The 17,069-nt window shown below is 40.6% G+C and overlaps 1 protein-coding gene across 1 annotated transcript in view; it reads right to left on the bottom strand.

Annotated features, from left to right (window-relative positions):
- The window catches only part of enox2 (ecto-NOX disulfide-thiol exchanger 2), a gene marked incomplete in the record, with an annotated part of 227,630 nt that extends 210,652 nt beyond the window's left edge, over nt 1–16,978 (bottom strand). The window contains 1 exon segment of the mRNA XM_048230956.1: nt 16,856–16,978.
- Between the last annotated feature and the right edge of the window lie 91 nt (nt 16,979–17,069).

Below are 17,069 nucleotides of genomic sequence, written 5' to 3'. Positions count from 1 at the left end.
TATTTAGATATGACTAGCGGTGAGACTAAATATCAATCCAACAATATACCTTATTTTCCGGACTATAAGTCACACTTTTTTCATAGTTTGGCTGGCCCTGCGACTTATATTCAGGTGTGACTTATATATGAAAAAATATATAATTGAACATGTTTTTAAATGTTAATTCATATTAACTGACATGAACCCTACATGAAAAATAACTGTCTAGCTGCGAGAGAGCGCTCTCAAATGCACAAGTTCTGTGCACTCAGTCAGAGATTAGGTAGCCCTATGCCTGAAGCACACGTGCATTCCTAAAGCCTCAAATTACGGCTGGGATTGGACAAATAAAGGCCAGTAATAATTCTGTTTCCATTTAACTCATAAAAGAGCTCTTCTTAATATTTTATTTTGTTGGTTGGTTTAATATGGTTGCCAATGAAAAGTCATTGTCTTACGAGTCTCCAACACGTTGCTCTCAAGCTACCAGTTGCATAACGCCCCCTTCTGAGCTTGCCAGAGGCTGAAGCAGTAACCTACATTTAAACACAATTGTTGCTGCAGAATAAATGAAATAACTAAATTTAGGCTATCTTAGACCTCTTTGGCTATACGGAATAAGATTTTTCCATTTCAGCACAACACACGTTCCATGAATAAATGAAAGCGGATGCCTCATCTCGCAATAAGCGGATGGAAATCCCGACACCCTTTCATGAACCATCAAAATACCCCACAGATTTCAGTGGTCATCAGTCCCGATATTTAGCAATATCAAACAGTACAAGCCATGCCCCAAATAAAGGTGCTGTGCTTTGCGCAGCCTAAATAAAAGACCCATACTTTGAGGATTTACGATAGTCTGTCTCCAAAACATTCCTCACCCGTTATCTACGAAATGCATGAAAACATTTGAAAACAAAACTCACTGCCATGTAGGCTAATATGTGATCACTGTTTTGCTACTAATTATCTTTCACATAATGAATACGCACACTAGAAAGTGAAAGTAGGTCTACTATGCGCTCCGTGTCTGTATCTGTCTGTTCACGTCTGCAATCGATTATAACGTTCCTCAAATGGAGAACACATCCATGTTCTCTCGCGTTATAGGCTGTCATGCTTCTGTGCATTAGCGCGGGCACTCGTCAGCAACCTTCGGCTTGCCTCTTGCCGCTATTCACTCCTTCGTCTTCATTAACATTCGCAATGTTTTTGGCCTCTATGTGTCCAGTTACATCTGTCTGTTCTAGGTCTATGCCTGGCTTGCTTCGTTCACGTCCTTTTAAAACCATCTTTTTCTCTCTCAGGAACATTTAATCTGCTGCCAGTTTGTGACTCCACATTGCCCAAAATGCTTGATTGCATTGTATTCTCCACATTTTAGCGACATTTTGGTGTACCACATGGCATTTTCTTTCAGTGAATCTTTTGCTTTACAATTAGACCTTCCGGCCCTCCTCTTGGCTGCCTTCACTCCTTCGTCTTATTAACATTAAAAATATTAACATTAATCTTTTTGGCCTTAATAGTCCAGTTACATAGTCTCTGTTTTTGGTTTTGGATTTTGTGAAATACATTTCTAAATAAATGCGACTTATAGTCCAGTGCGACTTATATATGTTTTTTTCCTGTTCATGACGCATTGTTTGACTAATGCGACTTATACTCCGGACCGACTTATAGTCCGGAAAATACGGTATTGTCTTTTTGTGATACATTATCATTGTGCTGTCACCAAATATCATTTTTTTAATATTAAATTGTACAATTATCATCTACCAGTATGATTTACCAGTCAATACTGTAACAAAACACTGAAATATACATTTTAAAAATAAATCTGTTTGTCACTTCTTGGCTGACATTTGAGGTCCATTTAAAAAAAATATTAGATTTATAAGTGGCTCTGAGCTAATACTATATGCACTTCTACACAGTTTCAAATCCATTGTGAAATTCAGTGAATAAATCCATAATTCCAGCTTTTGTCTTCTTCTTCATTTACACAGATTTATTTTGCAATGCATCGAGTACTGCGGAATCACTGAATCGTGATATTACCGTTATCGTGGGCCAAGTATCATGGCATGACAGTATTGATTTGTCGGTTACTCTGTGATTCCTCCGCCCCAGTTGTGACACTGCTAGAAATAGCAAAAAGCACTGGGTATCCAACTGCACATTCAAGTTAGCCTCTCCTCAAGGCTACAGCAGTCTTTCCAAAGATCTATAAATAAAAGTCCCTAGAGGCCCTCTTCACTGTCATTCCGTCCTCCCTCCCACAGTTTTGGCGCAAAAGGATGTTAACAAATGGTTAAAATTCAACACAGGAGTCATATACCTGAGGAGAATGGAAGCTCAAGCAACGAAAGGCCTCTGCCAAACAGGTGGAAACGATTAAGAGCAAGTGCCAGCTAAATGTCTCCATCTGCATATTAAATATGTCTCCATACTTCCCATATCCGTGGAGAACTAATCAGAGTGCTTGTGCGCCAGGACCTCCACGACCTCTTATGGAATTATCTAGATTGACTTGTCATGTCAGCCGTTCGGATAGTAGCCCATGGAGGAAGAGGAGTGACTGAAAAGTGATTTGCAGGAAACTGTCAAACACAACGCAAGTGACCTTACGAAAAAGCCACCAGGGGGATCATTTTGAAGCGTGAAAGAAAACAGAGTCTCCTCCATTCAAAGTACAGGCCTGCACACCTACATCAGGCTCAGGGTATTTCCAGCCAAACCAATGACAGACAGACACACTCACTTCTCCACATGGAATTTGTATGGGGGGGGGGGGCATTTTTAGAGATTTTATACACCTCACTTCCTAGTTACCACGGCAAGGGGTCATTAGAATACAGTCTGCTTGAAAAGTCACTGCTCTGTTGCTCAATCAGACTGCAGATCCAAACAGTAGGAGTCCAATTAGGCTGAGCAGCTACTGTTTCAAGCGATGGGAGGTGCTCCTCCACCGTCTACGCAAGGAGCGCCTGGACAGATTAGCTCGCTTCAATGGTTCTGTGAAGGCAAATTATTAGGCTCTCACCTCACACATAGTCAGAACTGAAGAGAGAGAGAGAAAGAGAGAGAGAGAGCAAGTGTGTAAGACAGAGGAGAGAGAGATGATTCTAAGCATGTATTGATACAAACAGGCTCCCGTTTGCGGTGCCTGGGTGATAACACAAATAGCTTGCAGCAGGGGTTGCCACCCTCGTCTCGTGGCAAAACATCTTCACGAAAATCTCAATATTCTGACAGCGCCATTGCAGTGAGCCTTTCCATGGTGAAAAGGGGACCAAGTTGCAAGGGGGAAAAAAATGTCCAAAAAAAACCCCCAGCATATTGATTGGGGCGAGTGGCATCTTCGCTCATCTACATCTTTCTCATTTCCCCACTGCCCTTGAGGGTCAACAAAATGTCTTTGGAGACGAGCAACTGCACCCCTCCTTTTTGAGGCGCAACCAAAACAATAGTGGCCAAAATAGGTAATAAATGAGGGCGACGGTTCCCAGCATGGTAATGGGATCTGCAGAGCAGTGCTGCACGGTGGCCCGGGGCGGGGAAAACAGCCTCTATGGAGGTCAGCACGGCCTCGGCCTTCTGCTGTAGCAGGAATATACAATTATGAAGGGAGCAAACGAAAAAACATGAGGGGGGGGGGGGGGGTACACAAACAGGCTACAGAACAGGGTTTCAACTACTTACAATTTTGACAGTCAAACGTATCTATTTATCTATATTTAGACCTATCTATTATATAACTTATTTATTATACCTTATTTATTAAAATCAATTACCTATCAGGCTCATTTACACTATTAGTTGTTAAATTACTCCGTGTCTCTTTCTATTTGTGTCTTAATTCATGTTGTTTTAAGCAATTAGCAGTGCTAACTAACAATAAGGACCATAACGATTTCATTCAAAGGACTGCTTTGTTAAAAAATAACTCTTTTAATGACTCTTTCAGAGTAATTCGGCCATCCACGGTAGAAACATTGGGAGATCCAGCCAACCTGTTGGGGGGCTGGTGATGGGTCTTGCTGCTGAGAGTGTGTTTTTGTTATTACTGCAACGACTCTTTCCTCTTTGAACTGTAATATCAGAGAGAGTTAAAGTGGAGCTAGTAATCAAGGATCTTTGGTAATGTGTCAATCCAACAGTGCAGGTAGAGCTGATGATCTCATTATTGTTACTTGTAGGCACAGGTCACTACTGAGTGATCACTACCACAACTGTCTGCACCGAAAGTCACCCTAGATGTCACCCTAGCTGGTGGGAAATAACAGAATGTTATAACATTCCGTCTTCCATTTTATCCATATCCATCCATTCATCCATCCTTCTATCTATCCATCCATCCATCAGTGAAGTAGGAAATATATGATGATTGATGTCAAGGTGGTGATAAAGAAGGAGAGAGAGAGAGAGAACCTAAAAATGGTAAACTTAAAAAAAATAAGCCTTTTTTCTTCCCACAAATAAAGAGGCCTGCAAAAGCGCAAAACAAGAAAAAGCACATCAGTTCCGCTCATCCCCCATGACACCATCAAAACAAATGAATTAATCTCTTGTACGGTTTTCTCTTTTTATAGACAACAAACAATCAAAAAAAAAAAAAAAAAAAAACAGCAGCAGCAGCACATAAAAATAACACCTAATCACAGTTCCTCTCAGCCCAGTAACAGGCCCCATTCTGCAGAATGGCATTTCTCTGCTGGAGCACCGAGACAATGGTTCTCATGGCTCATGATGAGCTTTTGTATCCTGGTGACAGGAACTACAGGGATATGCATGACAAATCTCAATTAGAGCGGAAGTTGAGACTCCTCACAAATGGAGAAACTATCGCTGCACACTTACACAGGGCATGTATCGAGTATTTGCAGAATCACTGAATCATGCTGTTATCGCTATCGGTGGCAAAGTATCATGACCGTATCGATTCGATAATCAGCAGAAGTTATGGTCAACACTGTGATTCCTCATCCCCAGATGTGACATTGCTTGAAATAGTGAAAAGCACTGTGTGAAATTGAACTGCACATTCAAGTTAACCTTTCATCAAGACTACAGGAGTCTTTCAAAAGAACCATAAATAAAGATCCCCAGAGACCCACGTCACAAACTGAGGAACTATCACTATACACTCAAATGGGGCCTCTGCGTCAATGCTTGACTGTGGGCTTTCCTGATGTTTGGGGCTGTACCGAGATTGACATCTGGAAATGACTCCACTGGAAATGCTGTTTAACTTCACTAGCAAGCTGTAGACAGTTAACTTGCTATGGTGAGTTGGCTAGTATACAGTACATGTCGTAACAGCATGTTGCATACAGGCAATCTGATTGGCTGACACCTGTTAAGTTGAACTTCTTCACTTTCTGCGGCAGGCAACGCTAGTGAAGCGATGCAACAGAACCAACGAAAGCCAATTCAAAGTGAATGAGAGGCATTTACAGCAATGTCCCTGTGGGTACCCAATCTGTGTTGCCTGCACGATCCGTTCAGCACGTTTCTGCTCCACCAGAAAGCATCGAGTGAGGTTTTCAGAAATGTAAGCCTACAACACACAAGCCTGCTACTGTCTGTCTCCGAATCTGCTAGGCGACTAAGAAAAAGACTTCTCGCCCCCAGGTGCATCTCTCCATCACGTGTAAATAACAGCCATTGATTTGCCTGCTCGGGAAGAGCCATGTTCGGACTAAAGTGAACTAGCTTCCAGTGAGAGAGAGAGGGGAAAAAAAGAAGCTATTATCATTGCTTAGGTGCTAATGACGCCTCCTCAGCCAATGGCGATTTGGAGACTAAAAAGCTCAGTCGCAGCAACAGCCTCCAAGGGAGAGGGGCTGCTGAAGGGTCATCAGTATGCTGTACGGCCTCCGCAGATTCAAATACGTTAATGTACAGCAATTTGCTGACTTCTCCTCTTCCAACAGCCAGGAAGAGGGGGAAAGAGGCTCGTCACCTAATCTAATTTGGACTTAATAGACAAGTTGATGGATAACAAATGGCTGGGCCAGCAGGCCAAAACACTTCAGTGTCAGGACGGAAAGGCCATCCAAAATATACAGTGAAAGACAGTTTATTAACTCCTACATGGCTCTAGCATTGCGGGATATGCTGTTTGTGATGGAATCTGTCGGGCTGGCAGTAGTGTTAGAAGCCCGTACTGAAGGTTCATAGCATACAGCTGCATTTGATTTTATTTGACGTAGTTTGAGCTGAGAGACACATGCTTAATACAGCTCTGTACATGAATGTTAACAATTTACATTGAAAATAAAAAAAAGTGTTTAATACTTTATTTGATGTAATGTCATATTGAGGTAATGATACATTTTGCGGGGCTTTGTCTTTTAAAAATTTTAAGTTTACACCTTAAATTTCATTCATTAGAAGGAAATTTGTCTTTAAACAACTTCTGAAAATGTTCATGTTGGATATCCTTTAAATCAAGATTTCATGAGAATCACTCAAACGTTACTTTAAAGTCAAAGAAAAAAAAGACACGAATAAAGAGAAAAGCAGATGTCTGACACACAGAATAAGCAGAGCATTGCAACTGGAGCTCAAATTCAACGTTGCAACAGCAAGGAGTTTTATTTAGTGACAAACTATCTAGCATAATTTGTCACACGAGATGACTATCAAAGAGATGGCCCACCTGCTCCAAAAGAAGACGAAACAAAACCGCTGAAGAGGATTATCTTCCTGAAATAGAACACTGCCAGGGCAGAGAAAATATGAGACAAATGATGGAATTTTCTAAAGAACCTTGAGACACCAGAGCCATCTCACCCCATAAAAACAATGATGCCCCCAAATAAATAAATACAGACAGACAGACAGACAGACAGACACAGACACACACACACACCTTGACAATGCAGATGGAAAGGCTGAGCCTGCCCAGGCACAAGGCATGTCCGTGCACTTCACCAAAGCTGGTCACCATCACTGACACCACTATACTCATGTCTGTCAACACCACTACGGTGTCTGATAAAACGCTGTCATGGCTATCTGTCTATAGCCTCACCTCAACAAGGTCATCTAGCCAAGCGCAAATCACTGGTGGCAGACATGATGGTGGACTGGGGTCCTGACACCCATGCACATGGGAAAAAAACCCATTCCATCATCAGGACTGAGAATCTCCAGCACACCTTGTGGGACCTGATAGACACAGTAAACTAAATTGTACCCCCTTAATAGCTCACTCAAACTGGTGGTAATCAAAACAAATCAACTTTCTTCCCGTGGAAATGAAAATGGAATGCATCATCACAAACCGGTTTCCTCGTCTTATTTACAAAAGCCCTGCACTGCTCACCTGTTGGGAATTTAATTATCTCAGCCACACACACACACGCACACACACATACTGTTACAAGACTTCATTTTATCATCCAGCGGCACAGCAAGCAGCAGAACAGTGAGCAATACCGCATTATTTCTTTCACCGCTCGGGGGGAGAATTAAACAGCCCCCAAATAAAACGAGAGTGATGTTTTCATTAGCATTGACCTGAGCAAGAGCTTGACTGAAGGGGGAACATAAAAAAGAAAAAAGACAACAAAATAAAACTGAAGAGGGAGGTTTTGTTGAGGCTCTTGAGTCTCGAAATCAGTTCTTGAAAGGGCCACAGTTCATGAGCTTTGTGCTCCACCAAGTCAGAAAATCCACTGAAAACTGCTGCATGATGGGATGTGTGTGTGTGTGTGTGTGTGTGTGTGTGTGTGGTGGAGGGACACTGGAGTCAATTTGAAGCAAGGGAGGGGTTGGCCTGGGTCGAGCATGGCTGTCCAAGCCGATAGACTGAGATCCCCGGAGACAGGAACCTGAGCAACTTGCCCTTGCTGCTATTGATGGGGCTGACTAACGCCAACGACACATGCTCTGCCTGAGGCTCTCGCTGTGGACACCTCAGCCATTTCTCCTCTCAGGCTTGAGCGATTCCCCACTATTGACTGAAACATCTTCGATTTGCCTGCATCAAGGCCGATGAAAATGAAATCTGCTCGCTCCCCCACTGCCTCTGATCCTGAAGAGGACGCGATGGCCTCGCCGTGTCATCATCTTCCGCTGACATTTCCCTGAGCCAATCCCTACGATTTTGACCGACTGCAGATAATAGGCACAGAAAATATGTTTTTCTTTATTATTATTTTCAGTCAGAATGAACTTCTATGTCACCAAAGCGCTCCTGATAACGGATGATCTCCACATAAAAGCAGGACCACATTAAAGCGGCACAGATCTTTGGTTCAGGCTCCTAGCCCTTTAAGGGGGATAGAGGGACTCCCATTTCACAAATATTAGGACTTAATATCTCCAGTAATCCCTGAAATCTCTTAAAAGTCAGAGCATTTCAGTGAAAAATTCACCTTATAATGAGAATGACAGTGAATAAATGTCCGTGCTGGCGCCAGTCTGTCTAATGATCCCATCATGACAGTTGGTGGGCAAAGGCATTTCGCTCGCTTATCTTTCAGACAAGTTCTAGGCTATGCAGCTAAATCTGCCATATGTATGGATGACATTTACATTCTATTGCTACCAGGGGACTACTACAGATGTTTCCAAAACAGGCATTACAACCTCTCCATATCATTATTATAAGCTTCCATTTAATTCAATTCAATTCAATTCGGGCTAATTGTTGCGGTGATCAGGAACTATTGATACCGGTCCAGCTGCCTTCCCAAACGTGCTTGTCTTGCCCGAATGGCAGCGTTTATAAGTGAATTAATAAGTGTTCTGTATACAGTACCTAGGCAGTAGGCAATTTATGATTCCACTGAGAATACATGTTCTATTTACATATAAAATCAGGCTGTCCAAAGATTTACTCTCAATGTGAGAGCGCTTGAGGAGTGGGGAGAGAAAGAGAGAGAGAGCTCAAACATGGAATGAATCTGTCAATGACAGGAAGCTTTTAGTATTTAGCACACACACACCTCCCACTCGCCGAGCCAACCAGCAGCATGCTTCATTGATTACCTTATCAGTTGAATGTCAAAAGGAAAGATTACATTTATTTCAGCACGGAGGAGAAAAGCACTAGTGAGAGGAGGAAGGAGAAAAAAAAGTGAAAAAAGAGCAGCATGTTTCTTTCACTGCCATCCATTTATGTAAATGACTTATGAATGCAGTCCCTGACAGTATTTTCTCGATAAATAACACAGGCTGCCATTTGTGAAGTGTGCAACGAGGCGACGCTGTCTGCACCCTTGCCCAAACATTTATGCACAAACATACGCATATGCAATGCAAAACTACTTTAAAAATCAAAGGCGAATCAACTCAGTGCTCTGCAAAGAAAAAATCTGCACTGTTTGCCCCTGACACATCAGGCAAATGCATTAGCACATAACATCCCATTTTTGCTGTAGCTCCAACCCATAACTCCCCTTATTAAACTTGTCCCTGACAGAACAATGCTATGCAGCTATTGAATACTAGCACCGTCTCAATGCACTTCATGTGTGCACAATGAAATAATTATTCCCTTTTATGGAAGCATAATGGTTTAGTTGATCCCCAAAAAGATTAGCATAAATCTTGACCAGGGAAGCAAATTACTGGGTGGACCAGGGCACAATGGGCATTTGTCTTGTGTGGAGTCCTGGCACCGAGGAAAAGTGCTCTCCATTGAGTTTTATAACCAGATATAAATGGAAGAATGGAGACACGCTGGTCGAGTCCTGGAATCATTTAACAGTCCCTGCAGCCACATTGTGAAGAGACAGTGGATATTCAGACAGCTAATGTGCCTCCACTGAGCCCCTTCATGTGGGTCTGACGGTCTCGCATCATTTCCTCTGGACAGCTCTAGCTTCTGTCTGTCTTTATGACAAATAAAAAAAAGAAAGAGAGAGAGAGAGAGAAAGAGAGAAAATTACAAAATATCATTAGAATAATGAAGCATGTCAAGTGAGACATGCAGGTGGCCAGGATGTTAAAAGCCACGAGGCGCATGGCATGGCATGGCGGCACCCAAGCCCCCAGGACACTCACTGACAACGCTAAACAGTTCTCTTGTCTCCTTGTACGCACACCAATCTATACAGGCATCGGTATTGTGTCACAAGTCTGTGAAAAGAGCTGCATGGTGGGGACTAGCAGCCAGGGTTGGCGGCGTGTGCATCAGGGAGAGACTTTAATGAGTCAGAGAAATGTGTCACTGGCTGTGAGTGGAATAAACACAACCCTGAATGTGGCCAGTTATCCTCCATGATGGAAATTTTGAAATCAAGGCACATGGTGAATGCATGCACGTTAAACTCCTGGCCAGGTAACAAGGTCATGACGGATGGATCTGAACAAACAAACAAATAAAAAACAGGCCTACATACAGAAGTGCTACCATACCAGAACTACATACAGTGCTACCATTTTAGTGGCATTTACTACCAAAAAATAGACGTGTGCCAACTGTAAAATGTATTTAGTAGCAAGACTGCCACTTTCTTCAGGAAACTAGGCATAAAAGTAGTCATTATTATCTTGAAAAAATCCAACATTTCCTTCAGAAAGCCTACCACATGAATGCACCAAATGAAGCCTATAGCCTACCTCTCCAATGTGACAAGACAACTGAGATATTTTCTGAAAGCAATCAAGAGAGGAGAGGAAACACTTACCAAGCGCAATTGGACTCTTTTGTCAAATAGAGCATGTCTTCATTTTAGACACATTGCCCATGATGTGCCTGTTTTGCTTCAATTTCAGGTATCACTGTGATGACATCAATGACAGACACAGACACCACACACCACCAACCACAGCCATGGGCCTCTGCAAAGAGAGGTCGTTAAGTCTCCTCTGCACTTCACAATCGTGAAGCCTCTCTCAGGTCTGTTTTTTTTATGAAAAATGAATAAATAAAAGTGGTGGCAATGAGCGCTTGATTAGATGCAAACAGTTGTTCATCAGTTCTTCTTCCGCGAGCCCTCTTGACTGCCTGGTACCCACTGCCACAGGCACTAGCACTTCTCCTGTGAGTTGCTAGGATACCAAACTTTCCCTATGAATCGCCATTGGACATGATGAGAGTCTGTGTTATTCTGACACTCACACACGTGCATGCACGTGAACTGTGAACCGTGAACTGATTCCACTCTCTCTGTAACTTATTTCTCTTCCACACACACACACAAAAATATGAGGGCTAATAAACTATGAAACGCATGATGTGAGTATCCCAAGACTGTGAGTGTATTTGTGTGTTCCAAAGTAAGTCCAGTGTTTCCCATACATTGACTTATTTGTGGCGGCCCACCACAATATCAACATTGACCACCACACAATGATTTTCCAGGTTGTAATAAATTGTGCTTAAATCTGGTTAGTATCATAACCACGCTGTACTAATTTGTTAAAAACGGTTGCATTCAAGTTAATTCTGTAAACCAACCACCACAAATGGAATTCAATTCTCTGGGAAACACTGAAGTCTATGCCCAGAGTATGGAAAATGTCTCTGCAGTCTGCACACACAACCCAATGATCCGCCATGACCCATCACAGCATCATACACACACAACCCAATGATCCGCCATGACCTATCACAGCATCATACACACACACAACCCAATGATCCGCCATGACCTATCACAGCATCATACACACACAACCCAATGATCCGCCATGACCTATCACAGCATCATACACACACAACCCAATGATCCGCCATGACCTATCACAGCATCATACACACACAACCCAATGATCCGCCATGACCCATCACAGCATCATACACACACAACCCAATGATCCGCCATGACCTATCAGAGCATCATACACTGTATAAATACTCAGAGGGTTTTAAAATATCCTCCGATTAGTCTGAGCAGTTGACAATGATCAATCACTTGTTTCCAGCCAAATGAGCCCTCAAATCAACAACTACATGAATTTAATTAAAACATCAGTGCCCAAACATGACAAACAATCTAATTTCCTTTGATGGAAAACACCAACTGCAGCACACAGCATGTTTTTTTTTTTAAATGAGTTTTCACAAAAACATTGTCAGTCTTTTTAATCAATTAGGGGCAAAGTCTGGCTATAATTTTTCTATGAGCACAAAAATACAAAACAAACATGACAGCCTGAATGATGATGCTGAATGGTGTGTAGCCATCGGCTAATATTTCATTGGAGCCAGACCCCAGAGCATGCAAAGGCACTAACATGTGACTATTTTTTCTCTCTGCAAATGCCCTCTTTTAAAAGGTCGGACTCTGGATAAAACCATGGCAATGAATACAACCATGAGGAGCATGCTGCTCATGGCATCATGATCTCAGGCAACACAATGCAACTGGGTAGATGACAAATAGCAGAATTCAGACTGTCCATGTGTCACACACTTATAAAAAATGGCAATTGTTAACAATTGATATGGAAATGTTGTCGGTCTGGTAGGTTCAAGTTCTGTCATATTAAATTTATTGGATTTGTATTTCACTTTTGACTTAAAATAATCATCCAAACATAAAAAATGTCATATGGTGTGACTGTCCACCATGTGTGCGAACTTCCAAAAAAAGAGTGTATATCCATAAAAGTATAATTACTTTAAAGTTTTACCATGCATATAAAATAATTGGATGTTTTTTACAACCACAGAAAGTTTTGATGTTTATGCATGCTGTCCAACTAAGTTATAATCAAATATATTTTGTCCATAAAATGGTTGTCATATGGCGTGACGCTATATTGTATATTTTGACTGGGCATTCATTTGGACATTATTATTGTGAAGAGGACCCTGCTTAATCAGGAAGTAACAATAGAATGTCAGGAGTAATTGGCATGGTCAAGAGGTGAGTTCTGCTTTTTTAGATTTTTATATAAAAAAGCTTTGAATTGGACATCATCAATCGTGGCCAAATTTTAGTGTCTTATGGTGTGACATCATTTGCCTAAAAAAGTAGCTATTTTCCACAAATATTCTTCATGAATTCTTAAAAAGCACTGCTGCCATGTGGTCAGTTGCATGCTAAATAATAGTTAGCTGTATTTAACTGTCTAGAAAATTAGCTTAACTGTCATATAGTGTGACGCTGCATCATATGGTGTGACAGCTTTTTTCAAGTCACACTATATGACATTTCTGTCACACCCTATGACCAAATTGCATTTTTACATAAAAGTTCTTGTAAAAACATGTTTTAAATTTAGATAGTATATGTTTTTTTGTTAAATCTGTGATAATTGGGAAAAAAATGTATCTGTACAATTCATATTTCTCATATACTTTTTTTCTTTTATGTTACCATGCCATGTAAGTTTAAAAAATAAATACTAAACTTTCATCTATTTTGCTGTTACACGCATACACCATTCATACAGTGACTTCAAAATTCATTGTTAATGATTTTATTGTCATTAAAAACCCTGTTTTGCTCTGACACATGGTGGAGTGGTGCAGTTCATCATATGGCGTGACACCATGTCATTTGGTGTGACATTAAATAATGTCACAAAAAAGACTTTATAATTGAAAAATCATTAAAACATCAATAGCACACAAAGGAAATGGTATCTGCAAGAACCTCAAGAATTTTGAGTGAGTTCTTACAAGAAATATCAGAATTAAGCTAAAATATCTGGTTACACTTAGGAGCATTCTCCACCTTGACAAAATAACTTGTTAAATTTCAGGTTTTTCTTCTAAATATTCACAACGAAATGTTGCAAATCAAAGCAAACGTGATTAAAATGTACAGTGACATAAATTAAAGTAGAAAAAAGTATCTAATTTTCATTTTATTTCAAATTATTTTCACGTCACACCATATGACAATTTTAGGCACTAACATGACAAATTGACATATAAATATATATTTCACTTTTAAAAAAAAAAAAAACATGTATATTAGTCAAGTTTAGAGATACAGCAACACATATAAACACTTTTTAGGGATGATATTTGAAGTTTTTTTAAATTCCTTTTTTCAGGCTTATTTGTCATCCACCCAACTAACAAGCTCTCAGTAACAACTTTAATCATCAGTTTCATTAAAATATCAAAGACAGATTTAGATAGTGTCACAGGCCTACTCTTTGAGGCTAAGTTTTCTGACCGATATTAATGTCAAGTACTGGGTATTGAGGCAAATTCATGTAAAACAAACATGGGCCTAATGTTTTTAAGTCAGAACCAAATTCAGCCTTTAGGTTAGAGACTGCTTCTTGTGTCTACTGTTGTTGACTTTTGATAGTCAATAAGTAGCTTCAAAACAAATCTCACACAATGCTAATAAGGGTAACTTAGCAGTGGGCTACTTTGTTGATCAAAGAAAATTGAAGTCTGAATAAATGTTAATAAATGTCTCAGAAATAGCCTGGTAGTCTTGTCTGGGTAATAATCAATGGGCCATAAACATCGCATAGGAACATGGCAGCATCCTACAGAGAAACAGGTAGAAATATCTGCCACAGAATTACATGTAATGTGCAATATTTCATTAACTCAGAATAGCAGAAGGCCTGAGCTTTGAAGGTGTTTACCGTGTTACAGATAGAGGCGGGGTGCTAGAGGACTGGTTGGTTTTGAAGACATTCAGTAAAATAGGCTTAAGCTCAAATATTTCAGCCGACTTGTTTTGAAATATCAGCCAGTTATGATTAGCAGTAGGCTAATTAGGATGTTATTAGCATCAAGCTTACTGGAATGAATAGACCTACTTCCTCTGTGAACAACAAAGTCAAAACATGCCAATCACTAATGCATGTTGAATAATAATTTTTAAAAAAAGCATTGCAAATTATCTTAGGCTGTACTTATGTGCATGATGCAGCTCTCCATCCCAGTGATGCAGCACAATATTTTGTAATTTGCATTTAATTTATTGCTTGATCTAAGCATACTTTGTAGAGCGGTTTGTGTATAGTTCACAAGTCACCAACCCATTGACAGAAGAGGGAAAAAGGATGATGATGATGAAAAACCATGGCTGCCAACCATTTTCCCGCTAATTACATGCCTCCATGCCATCAAAAGCATAGAAATCATGTCAATTTCAGAATGCAGTACAGATTTTTTAAAAAACAACCCTTGAATGTGATTATAAAAGCCTGGACAAGAGATGGAGGCAAAAGTAAGAATAATGACACATGGACAATGCAGGTTTGATGGACAAAAATTGCAGGTTCTTTGTAGCCAACGTCACAACTGAAGCCGATGCTGATGACCCAGATAATTATCTGATCATCAAAGCAGCATAAATGGAGAGCCACATTATTCACTCTGGTTTTCTTTAAAATAAAAGACAGAAAGAGAAAAGGAAAGAGTGAACACTGCCCTTCTTCCCAAAAAAACAACTTCAGTAGTAACGATTCAGAGATACAGCAACCATCATCCACTGCAACAACCCTTTTCAGGTAAATAGCCTCATCTGTGATAGGCCTACAATTAAGAAATCTCTCAAGCATCAACATCAAAGTCAAATCCATACTACAATCTACAAAATATTATTGAAGGCTTGGGATTTTGAGAGTAACTTTGTTCCATTGTCCATTATAAAAATTAGGCATATGTTTACCATACTGTGAACTTGATCAAGAGGTGACAGGTGGACCAAGGCCTTTACCAACCCAAAACACAATTATTAACTGCCAGATTTGCCAGAAGTGTACCATAAGGAGGTTTGCAACGAAAAGGGCACGAAGTCTAGCAAGGACCAAGCAGTCTAGCAAGCACCAAGCAAATATCAATAGGTAGGTTACATGGAATATCTAATATAACTACTTTGGTCAAACTCAGTTATTTACCAGATGGATAACCAGATATACGAGGTTTTAGCCCAATTTACCCAGTTTAGTAGAACATATGAGTGGACGGAGGAAGAGGGGGATATTTGTATAACAAATATAAATACATTGCTAACCAACTGAAGTAATTTCACTAATGTCTGGTTAGGCAATATGCAGTGGTGCAAGGCAAATAAAAAACAAAACAATTAACTACAGGAAGGCATGAGGTGGGATGATGCATCCCAACTATGCTAATAATACACGCCACGGCTCTTCAAGCATCCCCTTCGAAGTAATCATGTAGTATCACTAATGGACACCCACAAGTTACAACAACCTATTCTCTTATTTCTCCAGGAAAAAGTTTTTGTTAACGATATTGGTGTTGTAAGTAGGCTACATATTGCAAAATCCAAAGTTGGAACCAAATCTGCACACGTTTCCCTCAGCTGTAGTCATGAATGACAATTCTGTAGCAGCTAGGCCTATTTCAGGAAACATTCGCGTACAAGTCTGTGACTGCTCTCCCAGTTAACTTTGACGTTGAAGTCACCGAAAGTTAGCTACTCGCCTGAGGGTAGCATTAGCTACCTATCGTTATGGTAGCCTAAACTCAGCCGCAAGGGTAGCCAGTGGTTAGCTAGCTTGCTACGAAAACCCTTCAGACTACACATCTTTCCAGATGAAGTAATGTTAACTTAACCAGCTAACGTTAACTAGTTTTCACTAACTGAGAACTTAAACGTTGCTTTAAGAGCTCCGCCAGCCTGAAAACCCACGTAAGTTGTCTGAGTCAATAAAATGCGTCATTATTCAGAGTCTGTGACTGATATGCTTAATATCTGAACCTACCATCCATTCACATTTAAGTTATAAACTTCACACACTGCTAGCAAGCTAGCTAACCAAAGCTATCTATTGCTATAGCATGTCCCGTGTTTTGAGCAGCTTTGGCTGCAGAAGCCAAGCTAACGTGACATGTCTAACATGATGACTAATAACGTAACGTTCACGGAAGGATATGATTGCTTGTTTAACTAATCTGGCCAACCAACCTCCAAACTAGCGTCTACTTAAAAACCGACATTTGCGTACTTACTTGGAAGTTACTTTAAATGCAGGAGAGAAGAAACAGCAATGAATGTTTTTCCACTTGGTAACTAGGCAAGCGGAGGAGCTGCAGCGTTGCTGTCAATGGCTGGCACACTCTGAGAATTGTGGGACGATGGAGGACAGCATGGTTCGGGCTGCAAAATATGGCGTATAGCGTCATCTAGCGGAGTACACTGGCGTAATGCATTCAGGAGGGCGCC

The sequence above is a fragment of the Alosa alosa genome, chromosome 21 (assembly GCF_017589495.1).
Source record: "Alosa alosa isolate M-15738 ecotype Scorff River chromosome 21, AALO_Geno_1.1, whole genome shotgun sequence".
NCBI lineage: Eukaryota > Metazoa > Chordata > Actinopteri > Clupeiformes > Clupeidae > Alosa > Alosa alosa.
Note: the sequence above shows the minus strand (reverse complement) of the source record. Positions and strands in the feature narration are given on the sequence as shown.